Source organism: Phodopus roborovskii, unplaced genomic scaffold (genome assembly GCF_943737965.1).
Source record: "Phodopus roborovskii unplaced genomic scaffold, PHOROB, whole genome shotgun sequence".
NCBI lineage: Eukaryota > Metazoa > Chordata > Mammalia > Rodentia > Cricetidae > Phodopus > Phodopus roborovskii.
The window spans coordinates 16464742-16471507 of NW_026126418.1; positions in this window are offsets into that span (position 1 = coordinate 16464742).

Genomic DNA, 6766 nt, shown 5'->3' on the forward strand with positions numbered 1-6766 from the left:
CTAGGTGACCAGGCCTCAGAACAGTCTCTGGAGTGAAGGTTTAAAAGAGTGTCCCAATTCCAGGGACTGGTGTAGTGAGGTAGTCCTTCTGTAGCACTGACCACGCCCATTGGGGGGTGGAGCGATGGGCGGAGGTGACCTGAGGAGGAGGTCGGAGGGGGCCAGGAAGGCGCTCTCTTTCTGGCGTGACTCGGACAGGAGAGGATCGGGTTGAATTTCCTGGTGTTCATCTGTCTAGGTTGTAAGTTATTCCTAAGGTCCCAAATTTTGTAAACCAATGCTGGCTTTGGAGTTGGATTTGGCTTTCCTTCTCTAAATTCAAGCATGTTGTTAAGATTAAATTCATGGTTTCTGCCTTAAATCAAGAAGCCAATTGGTGTAAGGCAGAAGAAACAAAATCTGGGGACTCATATCTTATGCAATTTTCTCTCTGAAATCCTAATTTTCTCACATACTTATTGTTGTCTTTCCCTAATGCATACCTTAAAACTTGAAAATTTTACTTTAATATTGATGTATAACTTTTCCACAAGGAATAATAACGATTCCTAACAGCAGTCTTTGAACTTTCCGAAAAGAAGATGGGGCCCCACATCATCATTTCCACTTGACTCAACCTGATACATCGGAACTACAAACATCACCCTAAAACCGGTTTGAGACTGTTTTGCTCGAGACAACTCATGACTAGCTAGCTGTAATGGTGCACCTTTTTATTACACCCTGGCCAGTTTCAAATAAAACTACAGTCAAAAATTTTCTGCCACACAGTGACTAACTACATATGTCACAGCCAGTTCTGTTAAAAAATTTGGTTACTAAAAATTTTCTTCCTACAGGATCCATTGAAACAATCATCGTCCCATTTCAGCAGGAAGTAATCTTAATATGACTACGCCCCCTTTCCCTACCCTTGGAAATTTGAGATAATAGTCATCGTCTTTGGGTTGGTTTTAGTTATTTGGGATTGGGTGATGCTTACACTCGGGTTTATCTTTTAGACAGGAATAGGGAATGGTGGGTAAAGGTATGGTTTAGATGGGATATAAGTAGATTAGCCTATTTCCTTGAGAATTTGAGTTTGAATGAGATAGTATTTTACAGCTTACATTGTTATGCATTCCTATGTGGTAAGCTATGTAAAATTAAGTTTATATTTTGTTATATTGTGTTAAATGTTTCCACTTATAATATTTATACACATTATTTTTTACCATATTCTATGTATGTATACTTTTCTTGTGTTCAAGACATTTTGTATATTGATACAATTTGGGATATTTATCTTGCTGCCCTTTATAGTTCTACCTCTTGTCTTGACACTTATACTCTACCTCTATTTTAGGGATTTACATGTAGGTATATGTAAATAGTTATATTGTTTAAGTATTTGTTCCTGCTTTACTCAGGAAAGTTTTAATCAGTCTTTTTAGCTAAGTTCCCGAGTATTATAGATTATCTTCACTCACATTTCCTGTACCTATGAGATTAGTCAGATATAGATGCTTAATCTTCAATCCTTCATAGACATGCAGAACATGGCATTTAAATGTTTTAATATTAGTACTCCTTTGACATGAGACACTGTTGCTCCTGACAGCACCGTGCATTTTCCCGAAAATATGTTGGACACTGTTGTTGCTCCTGCTGGAGTTCAATCTCGCCTCAGCTAATGGCCTGTTGGGCATAGAATTGCCCCCACCTTGACCACTGATTTGGACATGCAGTCCTATGTGCTTGCAGGAGACAAATATAGAAGACTGCTTGACCTTGCCAAGTCAGGGTAAGACAGCCATTCTATTTCCCTGCTGTTGTTGTGGTCTGTCAAGTTCTCTTGGCCTTAGCCAAATCTGGGTGTACCAACGTCGCTGTGAGACCTAGGGTGACTGTTCAGGTGGCTTGCTGTTTCTGTCCTTGCTGCACCGTTTTGGAAGTTGTCCATCCGCATTTCCTGTCTACTCTAGTATTGTTATTTTCCTTCTCAGGTCTTGATGAGGTTAAAGATTAAACTATCACAACTATTATTCTCTCTTCCTAGTTAGATATATTAGGTACTAGACTTACGTTTTCCAGCTTAGGACAACTCTATTGTAAACTCCATTATGCCCTCACCCTAGGACTAGATATGTAGGTCATTTTGTTCTCGATTTTCCTTTTCTTAGAACACACTTGTTATTCACTGTTTTGTATATAGTTTTGTATTAAGCCTAAATCTTTTCTTTAGACTAAAAGGGGAATTGTAGTGAGGTAGTCCTTCTGTAGCACTGACCACGCCCATTGGGGGGTGGAGCGATGGGCGGAGGTGACCTGAGGAGGAGGTCGGAGGGGGCCAGGAAGGCGCTCTCTTTCTGGCGTGACTCGGACAGGAGAGGATCGGGTTGAATTTCCTGGTGTTCATCTGTCTAGGTTGTAAGTTATTTCTCCCTAAATAAACATCTATTCGGCCTATTTGTTTATCCTGACCCTTATTTACCGCATTAGACTGGTGAGATGGCTCAGCCAGTAATAGCATTTGTTGTCAGACATAACAACCTGAGTTCCACCCCTGGGATCTACATCATAGAACAGAACCAACTCCAACAAGTTGTTCCCTCACCTCTATATGTGTATGTGCATTACACACACGAGTGCGTGCCTGCGCGCGCATACACATACACACACACACACTAAGAAAAAAATTTAAGTGCCCCAATTCTAATCCCTATCCTGATTTGACAGCTTCTCTAATAGTGAACTCTAATGCCAGGCACTGTGGTGGTCTTACAGAAAAAAGTAGCTTTTTGCTTTTGTTTTTTTAAGATAGGGTTTTTCTGTGTGACAGTCCTGATTGTCGTAAAACTTGCTCTGTAGAACAGGCTGACGTAAAACTCATTGAAATCCTCATACCTCTGCCTCCCCAAGTGCTGGAATTAAAGGCGTGCATCACCAATGCACAGCTGAAAATAGCTATTTTACATAGGAGACTCACTAGAGCTTGTGCAGTTGAAGGTAACAGAAGAGGTCTCTGCCAACTCCACTAGCTAGACTAATCCATGCTCCTCCGGCCCCACTGCAAAGTTCATTTTGTTAGAGCAGCTAATTCAGTGGATTTTCAGCATATTCTCAAATAACCAAAAAATAATAAGTAAAAAAAAAAAAAAGTTATATTTAGCTGAGTGTGTAGGAGAATTGTTTGTACGGCCATTCTACTGTGCCAATAAGGCCACCTTGAATCAAAGGATAGAGTCAGCAATTGGCTGACCAGGACTAGCCATGAAGTTCTTGGGAGGACTGAGTAGGTCTGCTAGAGAAGACAGGTGTAGGGAGCCGTCCCTGCATTCTCCATTACAAGATGGCGCCTGCATCCAGCTGGCGTTGAGAGTAAACAAGTCAGTGAGCAGGTGCAGGGTGATTTTCCCTCCCTTGGCCTCTGCCTCTCCCGTGTTGTCATATGGGCCGATGGGCTGCAGCCAATCAGGAGGTGACACGTCCGAGGCGAAGGTTGTAAACCTATATAAGGGTTGGGTTTTGGATGTTTGGGGTCTCTGCTCTGTAAGCTTATGCTCTCCCTCTCAAGATGCATTAAAGCTTTACTGCAGAAGGACCCTGAGTGTGCCGCGTCATTCTTGCTGGTGAGACGGTAGCGCGGGACAGACAGGAAAAGAGAAGAGAGAATTTCCAGGGGATTTCAGGGGTTGGTGGTTTGGGAAAAATGTGGAGGGTCAGCCAATCAACTCTCTGCTGTCCTTGGATTCAATAGGATTCAATCTCTGATTCCAAAGTTTTTTCTTATACTGGAACAATTTAGATATTCATGACATCTGGTGCTCAACATGGCGCTATTAAACCATGCCAAGATGGGAAACCCACCATGCCACAGCCACTGCAGAGGTCAGATTTGGCTCCTTCCCCACAGGAAATCCATGACTGTTTTTCCATTTCTGAGGTTTTCCCATTGCAGTCTTACTACAGCATTTAGCTGCTATTCAGTCCCAGCTCCAAAACATTGCTGCCTTCCCATGCCCTCCTGACTATCCTCCCATCCCATTCCCCCCCACACTCCACATGTAGGTTGATGTCTTCTTGGAGGGATCATCTAAATCTGTCAAGTCATTTGGAGTAAGGACTAGGCCCTCTCCACTGCCTCCATGGGGAACTTGCTCCCAAAGTCCTTTAGTGCACCAGGGATACATCCTGGTTCCACTGTCAGAGGTCCCTTAGACTGCCCAGGTCTTCTGAGACCCACATTCAGGGGGTCTGAGTCAGTCCAATGCTGGGTTCCCAGCTATCAGTCTGGGGGTCCATTCGTTCCTCCATGTTCAGGTTAGCTGTCTCTGTGGGTTTCTGTAGCCTGGTCTTGTCCTCACTCTCTGCATTTGGATTCCAGTTCTGCTCAGTGTTTAGGTGTGGGTGTATGCTTCTGTTTCCATCAGCTACTAGATAAGGGCTCTATGATGGTGGATAAGTTAATTATCAAGGGCATTTATGGTAGCCTTTCCACTGTTGCTCAAATTGTTAGTTGGGGTCAGTCTTGTAGGTCTCTGGACATTTCTCTAGAGCCAGCTTTCTCTTGAAACCTAAATGGCTCCCTCTTTTATGGTCTTTCTCTCTCTCTCTTGTCTATTCCTCCCTGACCCAATCTTCCTAGTCCCATATGCTTTCCTCTCCTCACCTTCTCTTTCTCCTAGCCCCCTATCCATTCACTGCCTCCCCACTCCCAATATGCTCAGGAGATCTTGTTCCTTTCCCCTTCTGTGAGGGACCTTGTATGAATCTCTTAGAATCCTCCTTGTATCCTAGTTTCTCTAGGTGTGAATTATAGGCTGGTGATCCTTTGCTCTATGTCTAAAATCCATATATGAGCAAGTTCATACCATTTTCCTCATTTTGTGACTGGGTTACCTCATTCAGGATGGTTTCTTCAAGTTCCATTCATTTGCCTGTGAATTTCAAGATTTCATTGTTTTTTGGTTTTTTTGTTTTGTTTTGTTTTGTTTTTCCGCAGAGTAGTATCCATTGTGTAAATGTGCCACATCTTCTTTATCCATTCTTCAGTTGAGGGGCATCTAGGTTGCTTCCAGGTTCTTGCTATTACAAATAATGCTGCTACAAACATAGTTGAACAGATGTCTTTGTTGCATGGATGTGGATCATTTGGGTATATGCCTAAGAGGGGGATTGCCGGGTCCTGTGGTAGACTGATTCCCATTTTCCTGAGGAACCGGTATATTGATCTCCAAAATGGCTGTACAAGTTTGCACTCCCATGAGAAGTGTAGGAGTGTTCCCCTTTCTCCACATCCTCTCCAGCATAAGTTGTTATTGGTGTTCCTAATTTTAGCCATTCTGGCAGGAGTAAGATGGTATCTCAAAGTTGTTTTGATTTGCATTTTCCTGATAGCTAAGGATGCTGAGCACTTTCTTAAGGGTCTTTCAGCCTTTTTGATTTCCTCTATTTGAGAATTCTCTCTTCAGTTCTGTACCCCATTTTTTAATAGGGTTATTTGGTGTTTTGGTGACTAGTTTCTTGAGTTCTTTGTATATTTTGGAGATCAGCCCTCCATCAGATGTGGATTAGTGAAGATCTTTTCCCAGTCTGTGGACTGCCTTTTGGTCTTGTCAACTGTGCCTTTTGCCTTACAAAAGCTTCTCATTTGAAGATGTCCCATTTTTTTAATTGACGATCTCAGTGTCTGTGCTACAGGAGTTTTGTTCAGAAAGCAGGCTCCTATACCAGTTTGTTCAAGGGTACCTCCCACTTTCTCTTTGAAGAGATTCAGTGTAGCTGGATTTATGTTGAGGTCCTTGATCCATTTGGATTTGAGTTTTGTGCATGGCGATAGACATGGGTCTATCTGCAGTCTTTTCTACACACCATCATCCAGTTGTGCCAGCACCATTTGTTGAAGATGCTTTCTTCTTCCCATTGTATACTTCTAGCTGTTTTGTCAAAAATCAGTTGTTCGTAGGTGTGTGGGTTAATATCAGGATTTTCTATTTGATTCCATTGGTTTACCTGTCTATTTTTTGTGCCAATACCAGGCTGTTTTCAGGACTATTGCTTCAGGACTATAGTAGAGCTTGAAGTCGGGGATGGTGATGCCTCCTGAAGTTCCTTTATTGTACAGGGTTGTTTTTGGCTATCCTGGGTATTTTGTTTTTCCATATAAAGTTGATTATTATCCTTCCAAGGTCAGTGAAGAACTGTGTTGGGATTTTGATGGGTATTGAATTGAATCTGTAGATAGCCTTTGGTAAAATTGCCATTTTTACTATGTTTATACTACCTATCCAAGAGCATGGGAGATCTTTCCATTTTCTGGTATCTTCTTTAATTTCTTTCTTTAAAGACACAAAGTTCTTGCTATATAGGTCTTTCACTTGTTTGGTAAGCATTGCCCCAAGATACTTTATGTTGTTTGTGGCTATTGTAAAGGGTGATGTTTCTCTGATTTCTTTCACAGGCTCTTTGTCATTTGTATATAGTAGGGCTACTGTTTTGAGTTTATCTTGTATCCTGCTAGTTTGCTGAAGGTATTTATCAGCTGTTGGAGTTCTCTGGTAGAGTTTTTTGGGTCGTTGGTGTAAACTATCATATCATCTGCAAATAGTGACAGTTTGACTTCTTCCTTTCCAATTTGTATTCCCTTGATCTCCTTTTGTTGTCTCATTGCTTTAGCTAGAAATTCAAGTACAATATTGAAGAGATATGAAGAGAGCAGCCTCGTCTTGTTCCTGATTTTAGAGGAATCATCTTATGCTTCTCTCCATTCAGTTTGATGATGGCT